General features: G+C 43.9%; 1 pseudogene across 1 annotated transcript in view; it reads left to right on the forward strand.

Annotated features, from left to right (window-relative positions):
• Nucleotides 1–13,062, forward strand: part of LOC144806040 (uncharacterized) — a 142,014-nt pseudogene that overhangs the window by 108,072 nt on the left and 20,880 nt on the right. Inside the window, exon 5 of the transcript XR_013605664.1 lies at nt 10,927–11,245. The product of XR_013605664.1 is annotated as an uncharacterized LOC144806040 (transcript). The remainder of the gene's footprint in view (nt 1–10,926; nt 11,246–13,062) is intronic.

Here is a 13,062-nt window from a genome sequence, read left to right on the forward strand (position 1 = left end):
GGAGTACACATTTTTTTTTAAGCAGTTGGCTAGAAAAGAACACCCATGATGTAGAGAGCGGGGAATCATCAAGGCTCCTTGTTGCTAACTGGACTCGGCATGCTGTCATTATTGTTGCTATCAAAGGATCTGACCATTTTAACTTTTTAAGGTTCTCTGTAAAAATTCCTTTTGTTATCAGACTTGTCATGGCGTGCCGAGCTATACTTAGATCTGTTGACTGGGTGTGAGTGTTTGATTGGTTCAGATGCTCCGTCCATCACCACCCCCTTTTTGTACCGCTTTGTTCGCCATAAGTTGGCAGGGTATGCTCGGACGTGAGTCCCTTGCTCACTTTGCCACTGGATTCAAGCAAGCCTGGCTGAAGACGGCTGGAGTGCCAGAAACCGGTCCTAGGAAGCTTGTATCCGGTCCAGGGAAGGCATGGCTTGGCAGTTCGGGCTGGACTGTTCCCATGAGGCACAGGGTCAGACTGATTTGCATATGGCCATGTCTGACCTGGGGTGGCAGAGTGGGCTAAAGGACTATGATGGATTAAACCCAGATCTGTTGACTGGGTGTGAGTGTTTGATTGGTTCAGATGCTCCGTCCATCACCACCCCCTTTTGTACCGCTTTGTTCGCCATAAGTTGGCAGGGTATGCTCGGACGTGAGTCCCTTGCTCACTTTGCCACTGGATTCAAGCAAGCCGGGCTGAAGATGGCTGGAATGCCAGAAACCGGTCCTAGGAAGCTTGTTTCCGGTCCAGGGAAGGCATGGCTTGGCAGTTCGGGCTGGACTGTTCCCAAGAGGCACAGGGTCAGACTGATTTGCATATGGCCATGTCTGACTGGGGTGGTGGAGTGAGCTAAAGAACGGTGATGGATCAAACCCAGATCTGTGGACTGGGTGTGAGTGTTTGATTGGTTCAGATGCTCCGTCCATCACCACCCCCTTTTGTACCGCTTTGTTTGCCATAAGTTGGCAGGGTATGCTCGGACGTGAGTCCCTTGCTCACTTTGCCACTGGATTCAAGCAAGCCTGGCTGAAGACGGCTGGAATGCCAGAAACCGGTCCTAGGAAGCTTGTTTCCGGTCCAGGGAAGGCATGGCTTGGCAGTTCGGGCTAGACTGTTCCCATGAGGCACAGGGTCAGACTGATTTGCATCTGGCCATGTCTGACCTGGGGTGGCAGAGTGGGCTAAAGAACGGTGATGGATTAAACCCAGATCTGTTGACTGGGTGTGAGTGTTTGATTGGTTCAGATGCTCCGTCCATCACCACCCCCTTTTGTACCGCTTTGTTCGCCATAAGTTGGCAGGGTATGCTCGGATGTGAGTCCCTTGCTCACTTTGCCACTGGATTCAAGCATGCCTGGCTGAAGACGGATGGAATGCCAGAAACCGGTCCTAGGAAGCTTGTGTCCGGTCCAGGGAAGGCATGGCTTGGCAGTTCGGGATGGACTGTTCCCATGAGGCACAGGGTCAGACTGATTTGCACATGGCCATGTCTGACCTGGGGTGGCAGAGTGGGCTAAAGAACGGTGATGGATTAAACCCAGATCTGTTGACTGGGTGTGAGTGTTTGATTGGTTCAGATGCTCCGTCCATCACCACCCCCTTTTGTACCGCTTTGTTCGCCATAAGTTGGCAGGGTATGCTTGGACGTGAGTCCCTTGCTCACTTTGCCACTGGATTCAAGCAAGCCTGGCTGAAGATGGCTGGAATGCCAGAAACCGGTCCTAGGAAGCTTGTTTCCGGTCCAGGGAAGGCATGTCTTGGCAGTTCGGGCTGGACTGTTCCCAAGAGGCACAGGGTCAGACTGATTTGCATATGGCCATGTCTGACCTGGGGTGGCAGAGTGGGCTAAAGAACGGTGATGGATTAAACCCCGATCTGTTGACTGGGTGTGAGTGTTTGATTGGTTCAGATGCTCCGTCCATCACCACCCCCTTTTGTACCGCTTTGTTCTAGTAGTCAGAGCATCTGATGCTTTTGATGCCTTTTGGAAGGGCACCTCCCGCTGGTGCAAGGCTTTAGTATCAGTATCTAGTGGCATCCAAGTGGTCATGTCTATGGGTTGTACTGATGTCCCGGCGTGTGTTTTGCCAGGGGAAAGCTGTAAATGACTTAGGTTGATTGGAGGAACCAATTTTAAGGGTTCTGTCAATAGGCCTGCTTCCTTATCAGACACTTTGAAATGGGCTGTTAGAAAGGTTGCCCATTCATCTTTCGGATATTAGCGCTACTTTGACCTCCTTCTCTGTTTATTCTGCCGTTCACAAGGAACCAAAAGGTCTTTGAGTTATGGTTTTTACTCGCATGGACTAATCTTAACCAGAACTGGTCAGACCGTTTTTTGTGTCTCTAGGAGTATTGCTTGCCCGAGTACTTTTTGGGCTTGTTTATAGATGTTAATTAGTTGGTCCTTCCCCTGGCCCCTCCGTACATGTCTCAATTCTGAGTTACGTAGATTTTTTAATTTCCTCATTTCAGCAGATGTAGTGGTTGAGTTGCATCTTTTTGTTTTTTGTGAGGAGTACACATTTTTTTTAAGCAGTTGGCTAGAAAAGAACACCCATGATGTAGAGAGCGGGGAATCATCAAGGCTCCTTGTTGCTAACTGGACTCGGCATGCTGTCATTATTGTTGCTATCAAAGGATCTGACCATTTTAACTTTTTAAGGTTCTCTGTAAAAATTCCTTTTGTTGTCAGACTTGTCATGGCGTGCTGAGCTATACTAAGTGACACGGTAATTACTTGGGTTCGATGGTCGCGATCACCTCGTGCAGCGATGGTGCAATTTATTTTCGATCAGTGGGAGCATCACCTTATTGCATATTGTTTAGTCTATAGAATAAGTGCAGCCATTTGTTCTTGACCAGTTTGGAGGGTCGTCCATGGACGCAAACGGAACGGAATTTACCTCCCAGGCCTAATGTTCACTCAGACCTTGTTCAGCCTGTGGATGGGCTGTATGTTCACTCAGACCTTGTTCAGCCTGTGGGTGCGCTGTATGTTGACTCAGACCTTGTTCAGCCTGTGGGTGCGCTGTATGTTGACTCAGACCTTGTTCAACCTGTAAGTGTGCTGTATGTTCACTCAGACATTGTTCAACCTGTAGGTGTGCTGTATGTTGACTCAGAGCTTGTTCAACCTGTAGGTGTGCTGTATGTTGACTCAGAGCTTGTTCAGCCTGTGGGTGTGCTGTAAGTTGACTCAGACCTTGTTCAGCCTGTGGGTGCGCTGTATGTTCACTCAGACCTTGTTCAGCCTGTGGGTGCGCTGTATGTTCACTCAGACCTTGTTCAGCCTGTGGGTGCGCTGTATGTTGACTCAGACCTTGTTCAGCCTGTGGGTGCGCTTTATGTTGACTCAGACCTTGTTCAGCCTATGGGTGCACTGTATGCTGACTCAGACCTTGTTCAACTTGTACGTGCGCTGTATGTTTACTCAGACCTTGTTCAGCCTGTGGGTGGGCTGTATGTTCACTCAGACCTTGTTCAGGCTGTGGGTGGGCTGTATGTTCACTCAGACCTTGTTCAACTTGTACGTGCGCTGTATGTTCACTCAGACCTTGTTCAACTTGTACGTGCGCTGTATGTTCACTCAGACCTTGTTCAACTTGTATGTGCGCTGTATGTTCACTCAGACCTTGTTCAGCCTGTGGGTGGGCTGTATGTTGACTCAGACCTTGTTCAGGCTGTGGGTGCGCTGTATGTTGACTCAGACCTTGCTCAGCCTGTGGGTGGGCTGTATGTTGACTCAGACATTGTTCAACCTGTAGGTGTGCTGTATGTTGACTCAGACCTTGTTCAGCCTGTGAGTGTGCTGTATGTTGACTCAGACCTTGTTCAACCTGTGGGTGGGATGTATGTTGACTCAGACATTGTTCAACCTGTAGGTGTGCTGTATTTTGACTCAGACCTTGTTCAGCAAGTGATCATGGTTCATTGTGTGTCCATTGTAGTGGGTGAACAGAAATAATATCGAGTTGGAAATATCGATTAGCAGAAATATCGAGTCCAAAATCTCGGACTACAAAAATATCGACATTCAGAATATCTTTGTCAAGAATATCGAGTTGAAGATAAGTAATATGGTTTTTCAAAATATCGAAGTAATGAATATCATTAGCAAAAATATTGTTGTTAAAAATATCGTTAGTGTGTATTTTACATGTATGTGTTTTATTTTGTTTTTTAATATATGTGTTACATTTTTAGAAGTTATTAATTTTTTTTTAAAGTACATTTTGTGTTTTAGTTCCATAGCGGGTTGTGGGTTTATAGGGGAATAGGGTGGGAAGTAATTTAATTATAATAAATTTAATAATAATATATAGAAGTTATTAATTTATTTTAATTACATTTTGCATTTTTGTTCCGTAGCGGGGTGTGGTTTTATAGGGGAATAGGGTGGGAAGTAATTTAATTATAATTAATTAATAAATAATGTCGATCAATTAATATTTATGTATTTAATATTTTATATTGTTAATTGTGGTAATTAACCACATGCGTGCGGCGGCTTTTTTCGCGCTGTGCGGCTTTTTTTAAAAAGCCGCATTACATGACGAGCTCAGCTCGTCGCGAGCGGCACAACTCATGACGAGCTGAGCTCGTCATGAGCGGGGAAGGGGTTAATTAATTATTAATTAGTTATTATTTGGTTGTTTATTATTAATAATTATTTTTAAAATATCTTAATTGTGTTATTTTTTTAGGAGAGGGTTGTGGGTTTATAGGGGAATAGGGTGGAAAGTACTTTAATTATAATTAATTAATATTTTTTTATTAATTCATATCTATGTATTTAATATTTTATGTTGTGAATTGTGATAATTCATTTATTATTCATTAGGTATTATTTGGTTGGTAATTATTAATAATTAATGGTAAATATCTTAATTGTGTTATTTTTTTAAGAGCAGGTTGTGGGTTTATAGGGGAATAGGGTGGGAAGTAATTTAATTATAATTAAATACCTAATATTTTTTATTACTTAATAATTAAGTATTTAAGATTTTATATTGTTACTGTGGTAAATAATGTATTATTAAATAGTTATTATTTGATCGTTACTTATTAATTAGTAAATATCTTAATTGTGTTTTTTTAGGAGAAGGTTGTTGGTTTATAGGGGAATAGGGTGGGACGTAATTTAATTATAATTAAATAATTCATATTTTTTATTACTTAATAATTAAGTATTTAAGATTTTAAATTGTTAATTCTGGTAAATAATTTATTATTAAATAGTTGATTGTTAATTACTAATAATTACTTGGTAAATACGTTAATTGTGTTCTTTTTTAGGAGTGGGTTTTGGGTTTATAGGGGAGTAGAGTGGGAAATAATTAAATAAATATTATTTAATTTATATGTTTTATTATTTGATATTTATGTATTTAAAATGTTATACTGTTAATTGTGATGTATAATTTATTGTTAAATATTTATTAATTGGTCATTACAAATAATTTATTAATTATTCATTATGTTATTTGTGTCATTTTTTTAAGAGTGGGTTATGGGTTGATAGGGGAGTAGGCAGGGAAGTAATTTAATTTTAAAATATTTTGTTAAAGGTTTGTGTTATAATATTTAATTTAAGTTGTTTTATAGTGTTAATAGTGTGATTTAATTAATTATTGATTGTTTTTAAATAGTTTGTTAATTTTAATTAATTAATTAATTAATTATGAATCAATTATGTTAATAGTGTTATGTTTCACACTATTGATGGTGTCCTTTATAGGGCAGTATGGTGGGAGGTATTTTTTTTAAATTATTTAATGATTTGTTAATTAATTTTAAATATTTTGCGTGAGTGGGAATAGTAAATTATTCACCTCCTCTGTTCAACACTTTCCCTACAGATCTATATGCTGGAGTGGGAATAGTAAATGATTCCCCTCCGATATTCAACACTTTCCCTACTGTTGTACTTGCTGGAGTGGGAATAGTAAATTATTCCCCTTCGCAATTAAACACTTTCCCTACTGCTGTACTTGCTGGAGTGGGAATAGTCATTTTATCTACTCTGCTATCTAACACTTTCCTTAATGTTGCACTCCCTGGAGTGGAAATAGTAAATTATTCCCCTCCGATATCCAACACTTTCTCTACTGTTGCACTCCCTGGAGTGGGAATAGTAAATTATTCCCCTCCGCTATCCAAAACTTTCCCTACAGTTCTACCTGATGGAGTGGGAATAGTAAATTATTCCCCTCCGCTATCCAACACTTTCCCTACTGTTGTACTTGCCAGAGTGGGAATAGTACATTATTCCACTACACTATCCAACACTTTCCCTACTTTTGCACTCTCTGGAGTGGGAATAGTAATTGTTACCCCTCCACTATCCAACACTTTCTCTACTGTTGCACACCCTCGAGTGGGAAAAGTATATTATTCCCCTTTGTTATCCAACATTTGCTGGAGTGGAAATAGTAATTTTATCCACTCTGCTATCCAACACTTTCCCTCCTGTTGCACTCTTTGGAGTGGGAATAGTAAATTATTCCACTTCGCTATCCAACACTTTCCCTACAGTTCTACCTGCTGGAGTGGTAATAGTAAATTATTCCCCTCTGCTATTCAACACTTTCCTTACTGTTGAACTTGCTGGAGTGGGAATAGTAAATTATTCCCCTCGACTATCCAATACTTTCCCTACTGTTGCCCTCTCTGGAGTACGTATAGTAATATTTACCCCTTTGCTATCCAACACTTTCCTTAATATTGCACTCCCTGGAGTGGAAATAGTAAATTATTCCCCTCCAATATCCAACACTTTCTCTACTGTTGCACTCCCTGGAGTGGGAATAGTAAATTATTCCCCTCCGCTATCCATCACTTTCCCTACAGTTCTACCTGCTGGAGTGGGAATAGTAAATTATTCCCCTCCACTATCCAACACTTTCCCTACAGTTGCACTCTCTGGAGTGGTAACAGTAATTGTTACCCCACCACTATCCAACACTTTCTCTACTGTTGCACTCTTTGGAGTGGGAAAAGTAAATTATTCCATTCCGCTATTCAAAATCTTTCCCTACAGTTCTACCTGCTGGATGGTAATAGTAAATTTGTTAATTAATTTTAAATATTTTGCTTGAGTGGGAATAGTAAATTATTCACCTCCGCTATCCAACACTTACCCTACTGTTGCACTTGCTGGAGTGGGAATAGCAATTTTATCCCCTCCGCTATTCAACACTTTCACAACTGTTGCACTCGCTGGAGTGTGAATACTAAAATATTCCCCTTCGCTATCCAAAACTTTCCCAACTATTGCACTCGCTGGAGTGGAAATAGTAATTAGTCCCCTCTGATATCCAACACTTTCTGTTGCACTCCCTGGAGTGGGAATAGTAAATTATTCCCCTCCGACATCCAACACGTTCTCTACTGTTGCACTTCCTGGAGTGGGAATAGTAAATTATTCCCTCCGCTATCCAACACTTTCCATACAGTTCTACCTGCTGGAGTGGGAATAGTAAATTATTCCCCTCCGCTATCCAACACTTTCCCTACTGTTGTTCTTGCCGGAGTGTGAATAGTACATTATTCCCCTCCACTATCCAACACTTACCCTACTGTTGCACTCTCTGGAGTGGGAATAGTGATTGTTACCCCTCCACTATCCAACCCTTTCTCTACTGTTGCACTCCCTGGAGTGGAAAAAGTAAATTATTCCCCTCCGTTATCCATCATTTGCTGCAGTGGAAATAGTATTTTTATCCACTCTGCTATCCAACACGTTCTCTCCTGTTGCACTTGCTGGAGTGGGAATAGTAAATTATTTCCCTCCGCTATCCAACACTTTCCTTACTGTTGTACTTGCTGGAGTGGGAATAGTAAATTATTCCCTTCCGCTATCCAATACTTTCCCTACTGTTGCACTCTCTGGAGTGGATATGGTAATATTTGCCCCTTTGCATTCTAACACTTTCCCTAATGTTGCTCTCCCTAAATTGGGAATAGTACATTATTCCCCTAGGCCATCCAACAGTTTCCCTACTGTTTTACTTGCTGGAGTGGGAATAATAAATTATTCACCTCTGCTGTCCAACACTACTGTTGCTGTTAATGTAGTGTCAAATGTAATTGTAAAAGATTAAAAATATTTAATATTTTAAATTATTATATATATATTTTATTTTTATTTTTATTTTACTGGTATATGTATGTATATGTATTTATTATTTTTAATATGTTTCTAGCATTTTATATTTTATATATTAATTATTTATTAATATTAAGTAAAATATTATATTTTATATATATGTATGTATAATTTTTGTTAACATTATATTTATTACTTATAATTTTAAACATGTTCTAATAATTCTAACTATGTTTTTTAAATTATATGTATTATTTACTTTAGTTTACATTATTTTTTACACATTTTAAAGAAACAATATTTTTTACATAATTTTTTTCCCAATATTTTTATACTTACCATTATGTAGACAGGACTTTGATATTTTGGACAACAATATTTTTGTCACAATATTTTTGTACCTCGATATTCTTGTTGTCGATATTCTGTCAGTGATCCATTGTAGTGCAAGGTTTAAATCTTGAGGATGTTGAGTGTTGTGGGTTTGGTCGTAGATACCAGACGAGTAAAAAGGTTTTAAAAAATATTCTATTATTCATAGACCAAAGGTGCTTTATAATGGTTTTGTAGAGAACAAGAGTTTGTTTTCCTTTGTAAGTGAAGGACAGTTGTTTTGGAAGATGAGATGAAGTGTGATTCATGTTTGATGCAAATAAACTCTTGGTTGACGCGTCTCTTCACTTCCATTCAAGGAATTCTGGGACGGACCAGGTGGTGCAACTGCCTCCTTCGAAGAAATAAACAAGATAACTGTCAGGTAATGTTTCTTAGTGCCTTCTGCTTCCTTTTCTTCTATTTCTTCTCAAGTCTCTCTCTGTGTCGCTGTTTTTTTTATCTCTCTTCAGCTTCAAGAATTTGACTCCCTCTCCAGACCATTCTCTAGCTATATAGCTTATGATCTTGAAAAAATTAAATAAAATAAAACAAATACATGGCTTTTACGTAGTCCTCTTCCTTATTTGTTTTTATGCTAGCTGTTTTAAGCATGTTTCCTTTAAAATGTTGGTATACTTCAGGGTCAAGTTAATTATCTCCAGTTTCATAAATTGGTACAACCCTCCATTCACCCTTTGTCCTGCCACATTTGGAATGATCTATTATCTGTTGGCCTAAAGGTATGGAAGCTCAATCGATCAATCAGTCAGGGGCTTGTAAAGCATGCTACTTACCTGTGACGGTCTCATGGCGTGGGAGGTGTAGCCCCCGGTCAGCCGAAAAGCAAGGTCTTGAGGCTCTTCCTGAAGTTGTGAAGGGTAGGGGAGCATCTGATGTTGACTGGGAGCTCGTTCCAGGCCTTGCCTGTGATGTAGGCGAAGGCTCTTCCACCTGCTCTGGTTCTGAGGATGCTCTCTGCTAGGGCAAGGTCAGCGGAGAGGAGGTTTCTTTTGGGTATATGGAAAGAAATTCTTTCGGTGAGCTTTTTGGGTCCAATGTTCTGGAGGGATTTTTTAGGCGTGGTTGTGTAGCTTGAAGGTAACTCTCTTCTCGAACGGGAACCAGTGGAGGTCTCGCAGGTGTTGGGTGGTGCCGAGGATGAGTCTGGCTGCGGTGTTCTGGATGGTCTGGAGTTTGTGTTGCAGGGATTTTTTGATTCCAGTGTAGAAGACGTTTCCGTAGTCCAGTCTGCTCATTATGAGTGTGTGGGTGACAGTCTTTCTGACTTCTGGGGGGATCTACTTGAAGGTCTTGAAGGATGTGGAGGGAGTTGAAACAGGTGGAGGCGACGCCGTTGATCTGGCGATTCATGGTGAGGGAGGAGTCTAGAATGATGCTGAGGTTTCGGGTGTGGTTCGTCGGGGTGGGTGGGTTTTCGAGGGTAGATGGCCACCAAGTGTTGTCCCAAGTGGAGGGGGAGTGTCCAAGGATGAGGACCTCAGTCTTCTCTGAGTTGAGCTTTAGGCAGCTGTTGCTCATCCAGGCTGCAACGTCTTTCATTCTTCCTGGAAGCCTAGTCTGGTGTCTTCGGAGTTCTCCGTGAGGGAGAGGGTGAGCTGGGTGTCATCAGCGTAGGTTACTATACTGAGCCCGTGCTGTCTGATGATGTCGGTGAGGCGGGCCATGTAGATGTTGAAGAGCGTGGGGCTGAGCGATGATCCTTAGGGCACACCGCAGTTGATATCTGTGGGTTCGGAGAGGAAGGGTTGGAGTCTGATCCTTTGGGTTTTGCCTGCGAGAAAGGAGTGGATCCAGTCAAGGGCGGTTCCCCATATGCCGGCTTCGTGGAGTCTGGCTGCAAGAGTGCAGTGGGAGACGTTGTCAAAGGCTGCTGGGAGGTCTAGCAGGATGAGGGCCACGTGTTGCCCTGGTCGAGCAGCTTGCGGGTTTTGCCGGTGGCAGCGAGGATGGCGGTCTCGGTGCTGTAGTTGCTGCAGAATCTGGACTGGGAGGAGTCTAGGATGGCGTTCTCGTTGATGAAGGATGTCAGCTGGGCCTTGACGAATTTCTTGCTGACTTTGGCTGCGAAGGGAAGGAAAGAGATGAGACGGTGGTTTTTCAGGTCAGTCGGGTCCACAGAGGGTTTCTTGAGGAGGGGCTTGACCTCAGCCCGCTTCCAGCCATTGGAGAAGATGCCGGATTCGAAAGTGGCATTAATTGTGCGGCGTAGTTCGGGTGCAATGGCAGTGGCGATTCTGCGGAAGATGTGCAGCGGTCAAGGGTCCTTGGTGGCTCCTGAGTGAGTGCTCTTCATGGTCCTGGTGGTGTCTCCGATGGTGAACGGTGTCCAGGCGGTGATGGTGGGCTAGATGTCGTTGTTGGAGGGGAGGGTAGTTTCTGCAGTCCATTAGCTGAAGTTGTCGTAGAGTGCCTTCATTTTCAGGTGGAAGTAAGAGCCGAGCTTGTTCCAGAGGCCCTGGGACAGTGTGATGTCCATGGCTTTGCTGGAGGGTTTGGTGAACTGCTGGATGATGTTGAAGAGTTCCTTTGGGTTGCTGGCGTTGATAAGGATTTTGTTCCGCATGAAGGTCCACTTGGTGGCTCTTATGAGATGGTGGTATTCTGTCATGGCTTGCTTGTAAGTGGTCTGCTCTTTGGTGTTTTTGCTGTTTTTCCAAAGTTCCTCGAGACGTCTGCAGGCATGTCTGGCTTCTTGGAGGTCGGTGGTGAACCAGGCAGCCTTCAGGGGGCGTTGTCTGTCGGTATGGCGGAGGGGTGCAAGTTTATCTGCGCAGCTGGTGATCCAACAGTGTAGTTCAGTGGCTGCATAGTTGGTATTTGTTGTGGCAGCAGGGGGGGTTGAAGATGAGGGCGGAGTTGAGGTGCTCCTCTGTGACCTTGCTTCAGTTCTCTGAGCTGGGCATGGGGCGGGCTTGTGTGCAGTGGTGCTGCTGAAAGAGAAGTGTATGCAGTGGTGATCTGTCCAGAGAGGTTGCAACATGTGATTAAAGTGGAAGTGGGTCCCTCCTGCGAAAATGGGGTTGAGGGTGTGTCCAGCCTTTTGGGTGGGGGCGGTGATGAGCTGCTTCAGTCCGAGGTTGGCGAGGTTGTCCAGGAGGGCGGTGGAGTTGGGGTCGCTGCGGTTATCTTGTTGGAAGTTCAGGACTCCTATTAGTATGTAGTCCATGGAAGCGATGGCGTGGGGTGCAATGAGGTCGGCAATGGCGGTGGTGAAAGGAGCGCGAGGCCCAGGGGGTCTGTAAGTGAGGGTGCCACGTAGCATGGTACTAGGGCTGGTCAGGATCTGGAAGTGGAGGTGTTTGATATTGGAGAGGGAGTCGCTCGTGCTGGAGGTTGAGAGTCGGAGAGAGCTCTTGTGTGCGAGGGTGAGTCCTCCTCCAGTGCGGTGGGGGCGGTCCTTCCTCTGGATCTTGTAGCGGTCGGGAATGGCAGTGGCGATGTTGGGGCAGAGGTGGCGTTTGTCCAGGTTTCTGTGAAGAAGGCAACATCTGGCGAGAGGGTGTTGAGGAGGTCCCAGATCTCTACGGCGTGTCTGTGCAGGGCACGCACTTTGAGGAGGATGCACTTCAGGGCTTTGGTGGACCGGGCAAACGGCGTGGGTGCAGAGGCAGTGGGTGTGATGTGGATGGTGAAGGAATGTCAGCGGTGTTAGAATTGGCTGTGGGTGGTGTTTGGCGACGACAGCTGGCAGCTGTTGTTCCTTCCGAGATTGAGTGCGAGGAGGGCAGCTGGTGTGTAGCGGTGGAAGGTGGGAGATTCAGGGTCCCTGGCGCTGGTCCCGGTAGGGGCGCAGATGGGTGCAGATGGGCTTGCCTTTGGCGTGCCTGCGGCATGCCTTCTGCACCCAACAGCCATTAAATAGGGGAAAGGGGAAGAAAGTGCAGCTGGGAGTCGGGAGCGGGAAAAGAGGCAGGGAAGATCAGGGGCCAGAAAGAGTAGAGGTAGTTGAAGGCTATGAGCAAGAAATGAGGAAACTCAAAATAAAGCAGAATAGGAAATAAGGCAAAAAAGGCGAGTAAAATCTAATAAAGAACTGTTGAACTCTGCCAGTGTATTCTCTTCATAACAGTTTTCTTCTTTGTGCCTCTTACTTTAGGGCTCTTATAAATACTAAGGTTTATCTGGCAAAGCGTTCCGCCACTTATGGTCGTTGTAGCAGTGGCCAGCCACCCCATGTTCCCGCAAACCTCCCCCATCAATTTTTGAGATCCCACTAACCCTGGCACCCACCTGATGTAGCCACATTCCTCAAGGAATATGAATGTGGTGGGATCCTAGCGCAAGTCTAGTCCCTTCTCAGGTTGGGAAGCATTGGTCCATGAGCACGCTTCCGTCCCGTGTTCACCAGCAGTCCCTTGACTGTCTACATAGTTGTTTCCTCTATACCATGTGATTCTATCCTCCCCTCAGTCTGTTCATTCTTCGTCCTTTCTCTCTGGATCTGACTCCCACCTCTTTGCTTCCTCCCAGCCTACCTTTTCCTGTCCTGTTTGTCACCTCCAGGGCCACACTGGTTATTTTTTAAAGAAGAGTGGAAGATAGCCTCTATTTCCTTACT

Source organism: Lissotriton helveticus, assembly GCF_964261635.1.
Source record: "Lissotriton helveticus chromosome 1_1 unlocalized genomic scaffold, aLisHel1.1 SUPER_1_unloc_40, whole genome shotgun sequence".
NCBI lineage: Eukaryota > Metazoa > Chordata > Amphibia > Caudata > Salamandridae > Lissotriton > Lissotriton helveticus.